Below are 19,926 nucleotides of genomic sequence, written 5' to 3'. Positions count from 1 at the left end.
GTGTTTTTAATTAATTAACTGAAGGTAAACAAAAAAAAAGTGTGGCTACGAATACTCAACAACAACAAAAATGTTAATCAGAGAGATCCCATTGTTGTTGACATTGTTTTGACGCAATACCAAATTATTGACAAACCGTTTGCTTTATTACTTGGCCTCAGTTTATCCCGGAAAAAATGTGAGAATTATCGCACACATTGATAACAAACAATATGCCATTTTGCAGAAGATACCTTATCATTTTGAGGCGGTGAAACGCATACGTTTATGCTAAACAATTAGTTGCAAACACTGCAAACTCCAGTCTCCAGTTCGAGTGATAAAATAATGCATCTCGACGGTGTCGGTGTGACGGTAAGTCGTGTTCACTTTCAGTCTCGCCCATAATTCCGTTTGTTTAGCTCCAGACGCAAAAAGCGGCGATAAAACGGTAACGAGATCGTATGCAAATTCATTTTATTCGATAAAACCGGTGCCGCATTAAAACGGAAAGTGCCTCTGACCTATCTCACGTACCTACACCGCAACGGAGGAAAAGTTAACAGATCCTAGACCGACCGAAACAAAGGTGAGAACTCGCGTTCCGTGTTGTCTAGGGGGAGGTCGGCCACGAAACCGGTCCCAACGCTACCCCGACCACGGGGGCAGTGTTATGGAAATCGTTTTGGGGCTCGAAATTACGACGCACTATGGCTCACATTTACGGATTCGATAGAATGTGTCGTGACGGATAATTTACCCCCGAGAGCGGTTTACGTGTTTTTTGGGGGTATTATGACGGGCGGATGTCAGAACCGGTCAGGTCAGGGGTTTACAACATTCCTCGCATTCCAATGGGAATCAGGGAGCTTTGTGAAAGACTTGGTCATTAAATTGAATTATCGTTGTTGTGTGGAATTGAGATATGAGGACAAAGATGTTTTAGGGGGTATTATTTAGATTATTTTTAAATGGATTTTTTATTATAACCTGTTTCTAATCTTTGTCGTTACTCCAAGACTTCAAATATATAGAAAGAAATATTTCAGTTAAAGATTTTGGTTTTGTGTCTTATTTACTATTTTAGATCGTTAAATAACAACAATAAAATTGTTTCTCCTTTGTATATTTTCAAAAAAATTAAAAAATAAAAATTTTATTTTTTAATAAAATAATATAAAATAATCAACGTAATAAATAATAATAATAAATAATAAGTAAAGCATAAAAAATATAATTATTAACAAAAAGATTAACAAAGTAAAAGTTTAAAATTAAAAAAATAATATAGTATTTAAATATTGTTTTTCTGTATTTATGCTAAAATGTATAAAAATAGATTTCAATTAAATATTTTTTTGCGTTTTATTTAATTTTACATTAAGGGGTATATTAATATATATTTTTTTTTTGAAAAAAATATGTGCTATATTAAAAAAAGGATAGTTAACAAAACAAACAAAAATTTGTTTTTTGTTTAATCAAGTATATCTAATTTTTTCTTGTACTCAAAAAGATATTATAAAATTTATTTTATATTAATAAATAAAAAATAAATAAAAAAATAATAAATAAAACATAATAAGGAAAAAGGTTAACAAAAATAATAATAATGATAAAACTCTACAAAAAATAGCAAAATAAAGATTAAAATAAATATATATGTTTATTTTCTTGTATTCGAAAAGATATATATATAAAATTATATATTATTTAAATAACACGGGAACGGTGTTCTCTTGGATTGTGAAATTTTTTAACTCTCGTTAGAGATAATATTTCAAAATGATCAAAAAAGAAAATTAGAATAGAAAATTTAACGCTCTACAAAAAATGTCTCTTACAGTTTTTTGATATATTCATTTTTTCAAAAGTTATCTAACACTAAAGTTGGATTGATTTAAAATTTTGACATTTTTCTCAACTCAACCATCAACTTTTGTAGAGAATTCAATTTCCTATAATTTATCTCCGAAAAAGTTCTTGATATTTTTTACAGATCATAAGTTACCTGCTGAAAACTAAAAATTTTATTAAATAAATGTTATTTTACTGCTTAAAATTAAGCATTTTATTTAAATAAATAGATTTTTACTAAAAAAATTGATTGTATATTATAATCAAAGTAGTATATATCGTTACACTGACAGACTTTCTATAATTTGGCAATTTTTTCTGTATGCACTTATAACTAGCAATAAGTATTGTAATTGCTCTTCATTTTTCGTTTCCAACAAGATTTTCGATATAAATAAGACATAAAAAATTGTCGATTTTTTTGAAACAGTCTAATATATATAATGGAGGATTGTTGTAGTTAAAGCATAACATTATTTTTTTAATTAAGTTTATTATTTATCTTGTACATTCTTGTATGTAAAAAGTATTATAAAATTATATGTTATTTATTAACATAATATAAAATATTAAACATAATAAATAATAAAAAAATTAAATCAAAAATATTAATAAAAATAATAATAATGAATATAAATGTTTATAATAGTTTAGGTTAGAGCATAATTAAAAAAATATAATAGAAAGGATTCTGAAAATACCATTATTTTTTTTATAAATTTATATTACTTAATTTCTTCTTGTATTCAAAAAATTATTATAAATTATTAATTAATGATAATAGAAAAATATTAAAAAATAGTAGTAGAAAATAAGAAAATAAAAGTTTTAAATAAATATTTACGTTTAGAAAAATTTATAAAAATAGTTCAGTTAAATATTTTGTTTTCTTCTGGGTTATTAAATATTTAGAATAGCTTTGGTAAGAGTTAAAATTGTTTTATGTGATTTTTAATTATATAAGTATATTATTATTATTATTACTTGGAAAGATTGTTTTATTAAGTAGATAAAAGTTGACAATTTTGTTTTTAAAATCTTCATTTATAAACATTTGATTTTTATTATTTTTTTGTGAATATTTAAGATCTTTATAGATAAAAAAATATATAAAATTTGTTTTATTGGTTTTCTCGTTGTTTATATTCAAAAAGTTTTACATCCATGTTTTCAAGCCAGAAAACTAATTAAATATGCCATTTACAAAAGAAAAAACGTTTTATTTTTGGCCTCCAACTACAAAGATACGGCACAAAAAGCTTTTTATTTATAGCTATTTAATTTCAGTAAAAAATGTGTTTTTTTTTGGTTTCTTTAAAATTTGATGTGAATAGTGCACAGTGGAAATGTTTTATCTAAATGTCTTGTAACATTAAAGGTACTACTACCTGTATTGAGTTTTATCTCATCGATTAAGATAACAACATTCTTGAAATTATGACGTCGAACTCATTGTTAGTTTGTTCGTCCACTTTGCACATAATTAATAGTCAAATATTTTCTTACTGATAATACATTTGTTTCTTCATAGTATCCTCCACCTTAAATTAGTAGAAGTAAATACATTAATCAGTATTCCAAGCCCATTTGTCAACTCGTGTTGTAATCGTCTCGGTTCGATTTATATTCGGTTTTGACAGGAACACTCCTAACAGCGATGCTAACTTGAAAAATTGAACGGTTCATCGACACGTGCTAATAATTATTGAGCGGCCGTGACTCCACGTCCATGTACAAGCGAACATTTGTAATTAACATTAATTTTATCGACGTACAATTTCCTGAATAACAAAAGGATGTTTGCTCTGAATATGAAAATATGCAAACGACCGTAAAGAGAAAGGGATCGAAGCAATAATTATTGCGTTGCCGCATTGCAATAACATATCGGAAACTTTTTCTTCGATTATGCGAATTAAAATGTGTGCAACAATGCAAAATACATGCCATGTGGGGGCCGGGCAGTTAATTAGTTCCTCAACAAACACATCATTTGGCTTCAAGGCTGGATGAACTTTTGGGTCGCCTCAGGATGTGTTCGATATTAATTTCGATAAAATCCTTAAAGCCACGCATTCGAATTTCCTGAGGAATGCCAGGAATTAAATTGTTTAATTAAATCCAGCAGCAGTTATTAAGGTTATTTATTATCCTTCCATCCGATTCTGAACATTGTACGGTGGCACGCACGCACCACATAAAGTTGTTTAATTAAATGTAAAAAGCTGGGTTGGACTGCACAAGTTCATGTGTTATAAATAGTGATAAATGTTTCGGGTTCTCGCCCCAAACAATCCTTTTTGTCCGGTTTATTAAATTATTATGACAACTACCGTAAATCACACGTGAAAATTAAATTTATTTCATTAATGAACGCAGCTAATGATGTGTGTTTTAGAAATTCATGTTTTATGTGGAAGACGTCTTAATTGTCATGGGATCTACTTTCACTCATCTTTCCTCAGGAGATAATAATTGACAGTTTAGACCACAATGACTTACTTAAAACTGGTGTTGAACTCGCATTAATTAATTTAAAAAAATGGCTTTAAAACCTGTTATTAGGTCACGCAATACCATAAGTGCGTCTATCCATTTAATTTCCTCTTTAGATTAGCCTTTTATTGATCCGCACTTGACACAGTTGTTAGGTACTTGTAAATAATTTTGGATAACCTAAAATTGTTTCGCAGTTGTTTATTTACTTTGAACATTCTACATGAGTCATTTCCTTGACTATATTTATTTATTTTTTTAATTTACCCAAATGTAATACTAGTAAAAAATGTTATTTATTAAAATGTGAAATTTTTAACTAATTAATTAAAATTATTCATTCATTGCTAGTTTAATGTCGTAAAATTAATTTTTTTTATTTTTAATTAAACATTTATATTTAATTTATTATAATTTTATCATGTCATGAATAAAAAAAAAAATATTAAAATATATACTTTAATTTTAAAACTATTTATATACTTTAAATATTCATATGATCCATTTTTAAATTAATAAATAATAAATAAGTAATAAAAGAATGTAATTAATTATTGAAAATAATATTCCTAATATTGAGGTACAAATGTATTAATTATAAAGTAACCAAATTGAAATAATTCGAGACAAAATGTGATTTAATTATTTTGTGTTAATTTTCAATATTCGTTCACTACTAAAAATAAATAATAAAATTATACTTTTAATTTATAAATTATTTTAAATTTTTATCTAGTCTAGTCAATGTTATTTACATTTAATTATTGGAAATGTTTTAGGAAAAAATGTTATTAATTTTTTAACAATTATAATTAATTTTTAATATTTATTCATCATTAATAAATAAATAACAAAAAAGAATTAACATCTTTATATTTATAAACATCTAGTTTTAAATTCTCATTTTATCCATTCTTAATTTAAAAAAATAATTAAACAATGATGTTTATATTTAATTATTCAAAATGTTTTTAGCTTGAAATTTCAGTTATAAATTAATTATATAATATTAACCAATTTGAAATAATAGGAAATATAATTAATTTTTATATTCATTCATGATTAAAGAATAAATAAATAATAAAAGTACTTGCTTTAAATTTTTGTCTTACCCATTTTTATTCAAATAAATAAATAAATAATAAAAAGATAAAGATATTTAATTATTGGAAATGTTTTTTTGGTTGCAATATAATAATAGGAGAAAATGTGATTAATTTGAAACTTTTATTTTACCCATTTTTATTTTAAAAATAATAAAACGATAATATTTACATTTAATTATTGAAAATATTTTTTGGTTGTTAAGTTAATAATGTAATATTAACCAATTTAAAGTAAAAATGGGAAAATTTTGATTAATTTTAAACATTTATAATTAATTTTTAATTTTATTGATGATTAAAAAATAAGTATAAAATAAAAGTATTGACATCTTTAAATTTATTAACTACCTGTTTTAAAATTTATCTTACCCATTTTTTATTTAAAAAATAATTAAAATTAATATTTATATTTAATTATTGAAATGCTTTTTGGGTTGAAATTTCAATTATAAATTAATTATATAGTATTAACCAATTTGAAAAAATAAGATGTAAAATGTGATTAATTTTCTAACATTTATACTTAATTTTTAATATTTTTCATAATTAAAAAATAAATAAATAATAAAAGTATTGGCATCTATAAATTTATAAAGTACTTACTTTTATTTAAAAAAATAATAAATATATAATATTTAAATTTAATTATTGGAAGAGTTTTTTGGGTTCAAATACCCAAATATGTAATATTAACCAATTTGAAGTAATATGTGAAATGTATTTTTAACATTTATATGATTATATGAGTATTTACATCTTTAAATTTATAAACTATTTTTAGTTTAAAAAATAATTAAACACTGATATTTATATTTGATTATTGAAAATGTTTTTTAGATTGAAATTTCAATTATAAATTATATAAATTATATAATTTTAACCAAGTTAATGTAATAGAAAATGAAATATGATTAATTTTTATGTGTATACTTATAAATAAATAATAAGAGAAAATGTGATTAATTTTTAACATTTGTAATTAATATTCTATTTTATTGAAAATTAAAAAATAAGTAAATAATAAAAGTATTGACATATTTAAATTTATAAACTATCTGATTAATTTAAAAATAATTAAACAATAATATTTATATATTTTTATAATTATTCAAAGTATTTTTAATTTTGTATGCAAACACTATATGTATTAATATTTATATTCATCTTAGATAACGTTTTCCGTATTGAACACCAATTATATTAAGGTATTTGTAATCAGATCTTGAAGTATTAGAAACTTAATATTTGCTTTTCTCAAGGAAGCACCACAAATCATGTTAAATTGACAGGGGAAGACTCGACTTTATGGATTTTCAAAGCGATTTTGCGTTATTAAAACCATGCGTTGTCAAACATTTGCCGACTTATGGGCGAGGTCGGACCGTACTATTTTCTCCGCCCGGGGCGAATATTTTACGCTTCGAAAAACGTCCGTCCCCCACACAGTTTCACTCGCATTTTGCCGTTAAACAAAAAAATATTATTCGCGACCTGAATTTTCAGTTTTAATAATTCGTTCCGAGAAACATTTTTCAGGATGTTTCAGCGTAAACGATGGGACTGTTGTGGTCGCGTTGCTTCACACCTGTTTTATAAATTTGTTGTGACGCACAAACCAATCCAATTTGTTCGGCTCGTTTCCCACAGAGAAGCCGATTGAAAACTCTGGTTTTCATATTCAAAACACACACAATACACGATATTGTTCCGGAGTCTCGTTTTACGTTCACGGTTTAAGAGCTTTATCAAGTGTTGGGTTTCATGGTCAACACGAGTCAGATTTAGTCGTTGGCGTTTCTCGAGTTGGGGAAAAACGTAAGTGATTCCTAGGGAACTAAAAGTGTTGCTGCAAATTCATCTGAGACACATGTCCATTGCGAAACAATGACCCGAAAGAAAGTTGATCGAATCTACGACGGTGTTACATTGTCGACAAAATTATTGTATGAAATATTTCCCATCGCGGTATTAAATTTCTTTTTCAATTTAGGTCTCTTTTCACTAATCATCCATCATACACGGGATGGGAATATCTCGTCTATTGATTGTACGAGCCCGTGGGAAGAACAGTCGTCTTCTAATCTCGATCTTTCGAAATCTTTTGTAAAACATCATGTTTTTGTATACGGGGTGTCACAAGTTGAGTGTCTTTGGATGTTACCAGGGTTTAACATATTTAATTATTATTATTTAAATTTAAATACTTGTGACATTCAAAGACAATCAATTAATTTTGGACATTCTGTATACTGTGACCAGTTTATGGTGGAAAATTAATTTCTATATCAAGCAAACGATGACTACTAAAATATTTTTACACTTAAAACGATAAAAACTTAGTTTTGAATGGCATTTTTTAATGAAAAAAAAATCTCCATTACCAAAAGCTGTTGCACATTTATAAGCCTTAAAAATATTTTTAAAGAAATTTTTCTTCGTTCCAAAAAATCGAGGAATAAAGTGTCAATAATTTCAGAATATGAAATAATAACTTAACACATAAGTTCTAACAAATAATTTAATTAGTACTGTCAACACTATATTGGCTAATGACACCTCCCAATTATACACTTTCATATTCGGAAATATTTTTGACACTACTGGGTGATTCACTTAACTTCAGTAGAAGTTTTTAGATAACAGCAAAATGTGTTGATTTGAAATTTTTATAGCAATTATAACTTGAACTACTTTTTTTTATTATTTTGAATAAAATTTTATTTTTGGTTTCGTGGAAGTAACATTAACTTTATTATTTTCAATGGTACACCCTCTATATTTTCTTAATATTTATTTTATGTATAGAAAGCTTTTTTATATTGAGATTAATTTGTTAAAACGTACATGGTGTTCCATTGAAAATAACATAATTATTGATGTTGGAAGTGCTAATAATGGTTCCTTCAAAATCGATGGCTTTAGAGACATTTTAGTTACATCATCAATCTGTCAAAATTTGTAGAAAAAAAATTAATAACTTAAAAGTTATTGATTGAGTTTAAGTATAGGACATGGTATAGCCATTTGTTCAAAATAAATTAAAAAAGTAGTTCAAATCAAGTTGTAATTGCTATAAAAATTTCAAATTCATACGTTTTTCCGTTCTCTATTAATTTCTAATAAACAAGTTAGGTAAATCACGCTGTATATTCTATGGTTTAGTTGGTTAGAAGAAACAAATTCATCAAAGAAATCACTTTTAGCTTGTATATTAATATGCAACATTTTCTTGTAATTCATAAGATGCTAAATTTAAATTAATTTTAATTTTAATTATAATTAATTTTTCTTACAGTTTTATTGTAAAAAAATATTACAGGAGAAAAATGACAATCACAGAATTGTTTCTATTCAATTTTTTTAAATTCTATTTCATCATGTCACAGAAAATATAGCATTTTGTTGTAACTGAGAATATTATTGTCTAATGGCAACCACAAACGTTGTCCAGCACAATTAAATTTAAATTGGACGTTGTAATTTTCTTCTATTACATCAACTTACAGCCGAATTAAATTAAAATTCTTGTTGTGCAGGTGAGATTTGTAGGTCGCGGACGAAAACATTCGGTTAAGCAAGTTCGTTACAAAATTAAGGACGGCCCGAAAAAAAAATCTAATTGGGATAAGCAGTTGCACGCCATTTAACTCGGAAAAAATGCAAATGCAAGAGAGAGATTTGTTTTCGGAACGATATGGATCTAATGCCTGCGATTTACATATAATTTGGGCAAGTACCAAAAAAAGAGAAAGTCAACGTCACAAAACCAAAACCGAACGCAAATTCGGCCACCCACACCGGGACCGACATCTCAGACATAAATATTATCTCGACATTGTTTTTGCATTAACCTTGAATTCGCGATTTGAACGGTGGAGGATATTTGAAAGCGCGAGTTTTTTCCGTCGAAACCAGATTCGGTAACCTAGTTGTTTGGTTTTAATAATAAATATTTGGTACGTCGAAACTGGTTTGTGATGTGCGTTCAAGTACAGCTGGGATGGAAAAACTGAAAGGTAATGGAAAAATATCGGGTTCTTCAAGAGTTACTGCTGTTGTTTTTATCACTAAGGCGTTATTTATAAATAAGAATGAAGGCTGAGATTTTGGAAGTACCACACACAATATAATTAGACCACAACATCATCATCACCAAACTTGTCTGTGGAGAGAAAGACAAAAATAATGGCTTATAAGACATACTTAGGTACTCCATCCTTCATCCTAGCCTCTCTTTCTTATTTTGTAAACCCAACAGGTCGAAATTAAAATCCAGAAAAACACAGGACATAACCAGAAGAAGATACTAGGCGAGAGCAAACCACTGATGTAAGAGACCAAATGATACATCTCCAAAGGACAGAACAATATAGTCTTTGAATATATTCGTGTACAACAAATGGAAACGATGAAGAAGGAAAAACTGAAAGAAAACAAAAATTAAATTCTCAACTTCAAGACTTACTGCTGCTATTTTTGTCATGGCTTTATTTATAACACATCGTTCAATAAGTCTCGAGACTAACAACGAAAATAATTTTTTTTTTCAAAAATCATTTTTAATCATCAATATAATCTCCTTTTAGAGTGATACAATCGTTCCAACGCCTTTCCAACATTTCTATACCATGTTTATAAAAGGATTTATCCTTTGCTTCAAAATAGGATTCAGTTTCGGCAATGACCTTCTCATTCGGGCCAATTCATTTTTCCCTGGAGCATTTTTTTGAAATCAGCAAAGAGCCAGTAGTCGCTGGGGGCTAAATCTGGCGAATACGGGGGGTGGGGAAGCAAATCAAAGCCCAACTCGTTCAATTTTGCCTTTGTTTTCATGGACTTGTGGCTTGCTGTTTTGTTCCACTGAAAGCAATCGTGGCACCCACTTGGAAAAAACCTTTTTCATGCTCAATTTTTCATGAAGGATTGTAAATACGCTTCCAGATGATATCTGTGTCATTTCTGCAATCTCACGGACGTTCACTTTGCGATTTTTCATTATGATTTTTAACACTCACATTTCCCGGTGTAACAGCTTCCAATGGCCTACCCGGACGTTAAGCACTGTTTGTGTCCGTACGACCACGTTTAAACTCAGCATACCACCGACAAATCGGTGGTTTGGATGGAGAGGAGTCCGGGTAATGTTTTTCAAGCCATTGCTGGGCTTCTACGGTGTTTTTACCCATTAAAAAACAATGTTTTATCAACACGCGAAACTCGCTTTTCTCCATTTTTCAAACAAATTACAAAGTGACTTTACTCTAACCTCGATAACTTTGCTGTTTGTGGTCCGATCCACGTGAAATTTTTACACGTTTCATGTAAAGGTTCGTACTCTAGGGAAACGTGGCCAGTTTGGTACTACTAGGACCATTTCTGGGCTAGTCTCGGGACTTATTGAACGATGTGTTAAATAAGAATGAAGTCGGAGTATAGAAAGTACCAGTAGAAATAAGACCAAATACTTAGGACAGAGATCATATCAACAATTTAAAGGAAAAGAATGCACTGCACACAACATAATTAGACCACACATCACTATCACCCAACGCCCCTGTGCTGAGAAAAACAAAAATGATTAAGTACCCGATTTTTCACTCTAGCCTCTCTTTTTAAATATTAGTGTGTAACTGATGTAAACGATGGAAAAGAAAAAACTGAAAGAAAATAAAACTATTCTTAACTAGAGAGTTCCCATTGCTGTTTTCGTCTCCGTGACGTTATTCATAAATGTGAATGAAGCCATAAAACTTTTATCGCATCCAATGTATTCAGGCCGTTTGTTTTTCATCGTTTATCGATGGATTCGCAAATTTACCAAGTCACTGGTCTTTCCCTATAAATAGACCCGTTCCCATCGGAATAATTCGATTAGGGATGACACGGATACACTTACAACGCTTCCACTTTAAAGACAAGATACTTACCCATTTATTCTTAGCAACGAAAATGTTTCGATTCGATTACCGTTTCGCGTGTGTGCGTCCGTTCATTTTTGTTCCGCGTTAAAGCTGATAAATAATTATCTCAGGCCTAGATTCGCTGCTGGTTAAATATGCATTTGTGTCGTTGTACCTTTGTGGAACCTTCCTTGATAAAACATTTTTTTGTTATCGTTATGGCTTTTAAATGCCGGAAGTAAGTCGGATGTTCGTCTATTTACATTGCACGAGACAGTAAGTAGGAGCAGCTAATTGGTTTATGGTTTACGGTCGACGTAAGACAATTTTCGTAAGACACCTATAAACATTTCGTCGTGTCTTCCGGTAAATACCGTATTTAAACGTGGATAACGAGTGAAACCATTACTCGAATTTACATCGTAAAATCGTTTCGCGTTGCTCATGATAATTTTCCGTGCTGTTAAATTATATCTGACATAAAATAACGTTGTTGTTTATTCCGTTTTCGGCCGTAATTTGTTTGCATATATGTTTCACATGTTATTATCTCGGCAAAGAGACAAGGACAAGCCTTTTAGGGACTTATTACACTCGGCCAATTATAATACAATGAGAAGTGGATTTAGTCAGCTTTTTGTAGACTAACCTTGACTTACCATTTTATAAACTTTGTTCGTATCTCCTTAACAATAAAGTTCATAAGACTATTTATGTATTAATTTTTATGACGGATAAATACGTTCATTCAAACGTGATTTCTATTGTGGCGAGAGAAACGTTTGAGTTGAGGTTTTAGCTGGATGGGATACGCAAAAATTAATATACAACATAATAGTCTAGATTAATTTAAACTCGGCGGTCATCAGTATATATAACTTAAGTTTATTTTTATTCTATCACCTTTGCCGCTTTTATGAATGGCTAAATTTAAACCGATTCACATATGTTATTTCCGTTCAAAACAAATTTTGTGCCGGATTTATAATGGGTCGTATTAATTTTCAATACTATCGGTGAAAACAATATGAATCAACCATAATATGATTATTATTTAATGACTCAAATTCCAGTTATTTCATATTTTATTGTTGTGTGATCAAATTGGTCACTATACCGTGACAATGGGCTTAATCAAAGAATTCTTACTGGTAAAGTATTTTATTTTAATCTCATTCGCCTCGTTCAAAGAATTGATAGTAATTGAGGGGTCAGGAAGTAAAAAGGTTTAAGTGGGTTTTCGCTAGTTTAGTTTTAAACTTAAGTTGAATTTCTCTTTTAATTATATTTAAAAGTTGAAAAAGATATATATTTTATATTTACAAAATATATATATAAATTAGTGTTTCGATTTTCTCAATCAAATTTATTTTTTTATTTACGTGTTTTTTAGATTAGTTGACTTTTTAAGGTAGTCATATATTTTACATGGTTAAAAAATGATTTAAATTACTTTAATTACTCATTTAGTCAGTCTAATTAAAGAACACTATCGAATTATTGAAATATTTTGTAACATTTATAAAATATAATTGAAAAAATTTACAAAATAAATAGATTTTAATCTCACAAATCCAGAATGTAAATTAAATATTGGATAATTTTCAAAAATTATATAATTATAAAGATAAATACTATCAATGTATATCAAACATTGATATTCAATAGAAATTATTTATTATTTTGGAGATATTTGACTTGTTTAAAGATGAATTAAAATCAGTCTCACTAATAAAAAAAGTAATTTAATAAAGTCAGTAAATTATTTAATATCAAATTGCTTAAATATTTTGTAACTAATTAAATATAATTGACAAAGTTCAAAAAATTAATAGATTTTTCACCTCATAAATCCTGTATATAACAAAAATATTGGATGATTTATAAAAATGTTATATATAGAAAAATATCAATGTTTAATATATTCAGTACCATTACTTTTTAATTTATTAATATTTGATATGGTTAAATTATTTTTAAATTTCTTTATTACTAATTAAAATCAGTCTCACTAATAAAAATATTAATTAGTATTTTGAAAAAGCCAGTAAATTATTATTTATCAAATTGCTTAAATATTTTGTATCATTACTAACATATAATTGACAGAAGTTTAAACAATTAACATATTTTTCACCTCATAAATCCGGGATAAATATTGGATGATTTTCAAAAATTTTATAAATATACAGAAAAATATCATTGTTTGATATATTCAATACCTTGTTTAAAGATGGTATATGATAAAAAATGATTTACATATTCTTAAATTTCTTTATTATTTATTAAAATCTGTCTCATTAATAAAAACACTAATTAGTACTTTGAAAAACACTGTATATTTTGTAACTTTAATAACATATAATTGACAGAAATTTAAACAATTAATAGATTTTTCACAATTAACAACTATTTGATCTCACAAATCCAGTATGTGTTATAAATATTGGATTACTTTCAAAAATTTTATAAATATATAGATAAATATCAATGTTTGATATATTCAAACTATTGTTTATTATTATAGAGATATTTGATATGGTTAAATATGGTTTATGATTAAAAATAAATTAAATTATTTTTAAATTTCTTCTTTACAAATTATAATCTGTCTCACTAATAAAATTATTAATTAATGTACAGTTTTTTGTAAATGAATTATTTATTTTTAAATTATATTTGAGAAATCGTCTTTTCTGATAGAAAATGAAATTCTTAATATATCTTATAACAATTATATATTATTTGATAATTATCATATCATGAATATCATGAAACTTCTGTGATTAAAACCCAGAACTCCCAAATCAGTCAGGAATCACTGTTGAACTGTTTAGCTTGTTGTTTGAAATGATTCTATATTTATTATTAAATACCTGCGAAATTGTAATTGAGCACGTCTTACTTTCACTTGAAATTGAGAGCAATAATAAATTTAATGTCGGACGTAAATCAGCAGATACGTTATAATTACTATAATGACCACGACAACTGACCAACCTAACACATTTGTGACCATTAAAACTATTCACTTCATTTCACAATCGATTTTTTGACCTTTTAGATTTAATTGCTACAAACCAAATTTCAAAGATCCATATTTAAAAATTTAAATAATTAATGTCAGAAGTAAATGCCAACAAGTCTGTGATTTTATCGTTTTCTGGAATTCGTTCAGTGAGTATGAATTGAACATTTTAAAAAAATTGGCCCATACAATACTTTTCACTTAAAAGAATTTCACGCCCAATTTAGAAATTCGGGTAACGTACGTACATGTGTAATCGGGCAGACTTCCTTGTGAACGTTTAATAAAACCCCGACCAATTAGCCGGCGTTCTTCGTTTTGAAAGTTATGCATGCCCGGTGCACGCTCTCTTCACCGCTTAATTTGCAACGCGAAGATTTCCTCCCAGTTAAAATAATACAATCACGTAACCGAGTGTGCTCCGCGTGTACTATGTGCGTTTCCGACTGGCTGATTGAAAAATCGCACACGCATCGGACACATAAGCTTACTCGCGGGTAAAACACACATGAGAAGTCGCTTTGTAAATTTGCCGGCTAGATGTGGAGCTGCATAGAGCGGCGTTCAAATGGCATCGGAGGCGACGTAAATCGCGTGCTCCCCATTACCCTCCACACACACACACAGGTCCACCTCCATAAAATCATCATCCAATTACATTAAATTAATTAACGGCGGCTCCGCAGGTGGAATGCGGTGTGCATTACCGACACGAAGAGTCTAGCGACTGGAATTGAATTGTTCAGTTGTGAAGAGAGCGTGATGGTGTCGCGCTTTTCCAGATTCGAGATTTTATCTACGCCTGGGGCTGTCATCCGTTCTGTTTTCATCAATATTTTTCGCTTAGTTTAACATTACGTGAACAGGAAAAATATATTTGATAGAAAAACTCAACTCTATCTCAACTTTTATTTTATTATCGTGTAAAAATGAAGCAATAATTCTAAAAAAATAAAGAATTAATTTACTATATTTTTTAAATTTTCTTATTTTTTACAATTTACTAAAAATTTTCAGTTGGATTTAAATCTCTGGATTCTCTAACTTTTGAAGTACAGTAAGGGCCATAATTATAGAAACTTATTAAAAAATGGTATAATAAAAATATAAGGTGTAGTTCTTGAATTGGATATTAATCAACGAGATATCTTGTATTATTACATTGTTTGTCATTTCATTGTAACCAATTTTATGGGTTATTTTTTCATTATTTATTAAGCAAATTTACAGTGAGACAATATTAGTATTTGTATTTTTCACAATTTACTAAAAATTTTCAGTTGGATTTAAATCCGAAAATTGTGGATTCTTTAATAACTTTTGAAGTACAGTAAAGGTCATAACTATAGAAACTTATTAAAAAATGGTTTAATAAAAATATAAGGTGTAGTTCTGGAATTGGATATTGATCAATGAGATATCTTGTATTATTACAATGTTTGTCATTTCATTGTAACCAATTTTATGGGTTATTTTTTCATTATGTATTAAGTAAATTTACAGTGAGACAATATTAGTATTTGTATTTACTAAAAATTATCAGTTGGATTTAAATCCGAAGATTGTGGATTCTTTGACAACTTTTGAAGTACAATAAGGGCCATAATTAAACTTATTAAAAAAATGGTTTAATAAAAATATAAGGTGTAGTTCTTGAATTGAATATTATCAATGAGATATTTTGTATTATTACATTGTTTGTCATTTCATTGTAACCAATTTTATGGGTTATTTTTTTATTATTTATTAAACAAATTTACAGTGAGACAATATTAGTATTTGTATTTTTCACAATTTACAAAAAATTTTCAGTTGGATTTTTGAAGTACAGTAAGGGCCATAATTATAGAAACTTATTAAAAAATGGTTTAATAAAAATATAAGCTGTAGTTCTTGAATTGGATTCCTGTATATGTAATATTTATTGGTTTTATTATTGTTTTATTAAGTTTAATTTCCTCAAAGGTTAAAATCACAAGGGAGCATAAACATGGGTTGGTGAAATATTCAATTAAGTTTTAATATTGCAATATTGATCAACGAGCTATCTTGTATTATTGCATTGTTTGTCATTTCATTGTAACCAATTTTATTGGTTAATTTTTTATTATTTATTAAGCAAATTTATAGTGAGACAATATTAGTATTTGTTACTAATAGAATTTCATAATTGGATTTTTTACTTGTTGAAATATCTATTTAATAAATTTACAAATATAGTAATAGTATACATTTCAGAAATAGTTTCCAATTGTATAATCCGAACAAACCTGTGGTGTCTCCTTTGCAGTTACTCAGTTTATTTTTAATCTTTCATAACTTTAACTGCATACATGTTTATATTTGTTTGTTTGATAAAATTAAAGCAACTTTTTACAGTATTTTATTTCAATGATGCGTGTTGATTCAGTTTTTATTTCCAGAGATCTTTTGCTTATTGTAATTATTTAATAATTAGTCGTAATGAAACTGTATCATATGCTGTATGAAAAATTATAATTCAGCTTTAGCAGGATCGAGAGAAACAAATATAAATTGGTAAGAATTCACAGCTAAATAAGTGAGTTGTTTCGAGTAGTAATAAAAAAAATTAGGGAAATAGGAGAAGTGATCAAACAAGCAATTTCCAGATACCAACCAAACAGAAAACCTGTGAGGTTGGTATGTGTTGATAACCAAATTGGACGTAAAAATATTCTAATTTAAACAAATTATTCTTTAATTCAAGAGGATTATAGGCATATCAAATATTCGTAAATTCGTCGAGTCTATACCTCAGAGAATTTTATGTATAACATTAATGTTAAATTAAATGTTACTTATATGGTAAATAAAAATTTCATTAAAAATTTAAGAAGGGAAACTTCTCCGAACCGGATATTCATTTATTTTTGCTTAACTCTTGATAAAAGTATTTTATTATTTCGTCTAACAGTTCCTCTTCTGAATTCTGAAATTGTACGAGAAACTTCTCTTCTTTGAATTATAAATTTCTGGCAGTAACATATCATTCTGGAATGCACTTATTACTCTTTAACATCAACAGTGAACCTTTGACATTTTTCTTTACCAATATTGTAAGCAACAAAGAATTTTAACGCTTTTAATAGTCACATTTTGAAAATAATATGAATTGCTGCTTTCTTTATATCGCATAAAAATGCAATAAAAATTATATTAAAGAAATAAAATATAGCGTGGGAATTTATATAAACAATTTCTCAGATATATATTATAAAGATGGCCAAAATAGTCACAATTATTTTGAACTTGTTTAATTATAATATTTATGTTTAATTACAGATTTGTTTTGATGGTTCTTATTTTTCATATATTTTAACAAATTAAATTACCTTAGAACACTGCAAGTATTAAAATTAAAAACCAAAAAGAATCCTTTGTAAAATAAATTTTCTTATTTTTTCCATATATTGGTAATTATATTACTAAATTTTTTAAGTATAGCGACTTAGCAAATATGGAAATGATTTAATAAAATCATAACTTAATATTAATAATTTCTCCTAATTCAATTTAATCTGTGAAGAATTTTCCAAAATATATATTTTATTTTAGGAAATTTATACATATCACCTATCATGAACTTGTCCTATATTTCCTATTACAATAATTGGCAACTCTAACTAACGCGAACGAATTAACTTGTTCAGGTTCGAAGGTAAAGACTGATTGCAAATGGAACTAATTAAAGCTATATTTAACTTACCATGCAATTATCGGGGGAAACATGTGGAGAAGGTTTATGTAGCTTTTAATAGTTTTCGTATGGTACCGAATATACTTTTACTATTTAACAACAAAATCAAAACTTCAAACTCAAAACAGGAAGATTGACTCCGTTAGTTCATGGAGCTTCGGAATGTGACTATGAAATAATAATAGAATTTTATTGTAGAATTCTTGGTATTTATTGAACGTGTCTCTTGTAGCATGCAGCACAAGAAAATAGAATTATTATGAAATTATTATTCACAGTTAACACGTAGGATTGTAAGCACTACCGAGGTATGAATTTCTTTAGAATTCCATTTAAATAGATAAAATCTGCCGCGTACAACTATTTTGTATTATTAGGACGTTAAGATTTTAATAAAACAGTATTTCTCCCATGGGTTTTTTTAAAAAATAGAACATTAAAATATTTCAGTCTGAAAATATGTAAGAGATTTGAAGGCAGGTTGTGTCAAAATTCATCTGACATGCTTGGAAGTAATCGTGTATTTAAAGTATTTCTTTGACAGGATATTGCGTATGCACAAGAACAAAATATTCCCTTGCTAGAAACAATGCTACAGAAGACTTTACATAATATTGAGTGGTATAAGGTTAATGTCCTATTTACTTGGAAATTTAATTTGACTTGTACAGTTGATGTAGTTTAGTTGCTTACCGATAATTGAGGAAGTACACTTGAGTTAAGTTTGTGTTTTATATTTCAAAATATATCATTTTGCACTGCAGATTTTATTTTAAGTTATTTACGGTTTGTTTAGAGAATGTTACTGATAAATACAAAGATTATTATCAAGATGGCAATAAAAATTAACTATTTATGAGTGGGTTAATAAAAATCACAAATTACATCTCACAATCAATAAAATAAATAAAATAATACATCTTTTATTAAGAATGTCATCACTGACGTTTTTATCTGATGATCTAAACAAGGACTTGAAAACTTTCATGTCTTCACTTATAAGTGGCACCAAAACTAGTTGCAAATAAATCAAGGAAGTATCTTTTAAGCTAGTTATATATTCATTATAATCCTTTCGTTTAAGCCCTTTAAGGCTAGGTTCTTGTCTTGGTGCCACGATTAAAATTTAAATGATATTCCATCTAAACATACGAATTAATATGCATAAACGAGGAAAATTCCTCTGAGAATATTATTCATCATTGTTTGTAAATATAATGTAAATGACATTTTGTCCTACCATCTGTATTATTAACATTTGCATTACGGTCAAACAAATGGGAACATTGCTAGTTCCACAGAATGGACTAAACACTCGGGCAAGGGCAAATTGTTGATCCAAGGTCGGTAATTGTTAAAGAAAAAAAGTGGTTTCTCCTCAATGTCAATAATTGCACGTTTCGTTAGATAAATAATAAATTCTCACACGTGAACTTATTTACCACGGTTTATTGTCTGGAATCAGTTTGGAATATTTTTCATTCTAATTATAAAAGTAAAGGCAGTGTCTGGTTATATTTGGAATGCAAGAATTCCAAGTTCCATGAATGAGTCTACGTTTCACTCCATCAAATTCGTTATGTGAATAATCTGTGGTTTGTCTGGGAAAAAGTTGTTGTATAACATAGAAGTTACCCAAACTATACGTAACAACTCTTTAAAATTTCAACAACACTGGATAAACTACTACAATGTGTTAATTAATTGTACGTTAACAATGTTTTTACGCATTGTTGCAGGTGATTCCTATCAGACTAAACTGATTCATTATGCTAATAGATTTACAAGTATCAAATTGCCAAATAACTACTTCTGTTTTTCATATAATCCCTAACGTTCCTT

General features: G+C 27.7%; 2 protein-coding genes across 5 annotated transcripts in view; both read left to right on the top strand.

The window, feature by feature from the left end:
* LOC109599594 (supervillin-like) overlaps nucleotides 1-19,926 on the top strand; it is a 106,515-nt gene that overhangs the window by 27,202 nt on the left and 59,387 nt on the right. The window lies entirely within an intron of this gene.
* Nucleotides 1-19,926, top strand: part of LOC109599595 (probable serine/threonine-protein kinase cdc7) — a 50,811-nt gene that overhangs the window by 24,150 nt on the left and 6,735 nt on the right. The window lies entirely within an intron of this gene.

This window comes from Aethina tumida, chromosome 2 (genome assembly GCF_024364675.1).
Source record: "Aethina tumida isolate Nest 87 chromosome 2, icAetTumi1.1, whole genome shotgun sequence".
Taxonomy (NCBI): Eukaryota; Metazoa; Arthropoda; class Insecta; order Coleoptera; family Nitidulidae; genus Aethina; species Aethina tumida.
Note: the sequence above shows the minus strand (reverse complement) of the source record. Positions and strands in the feature narration are given on the sequence as shown.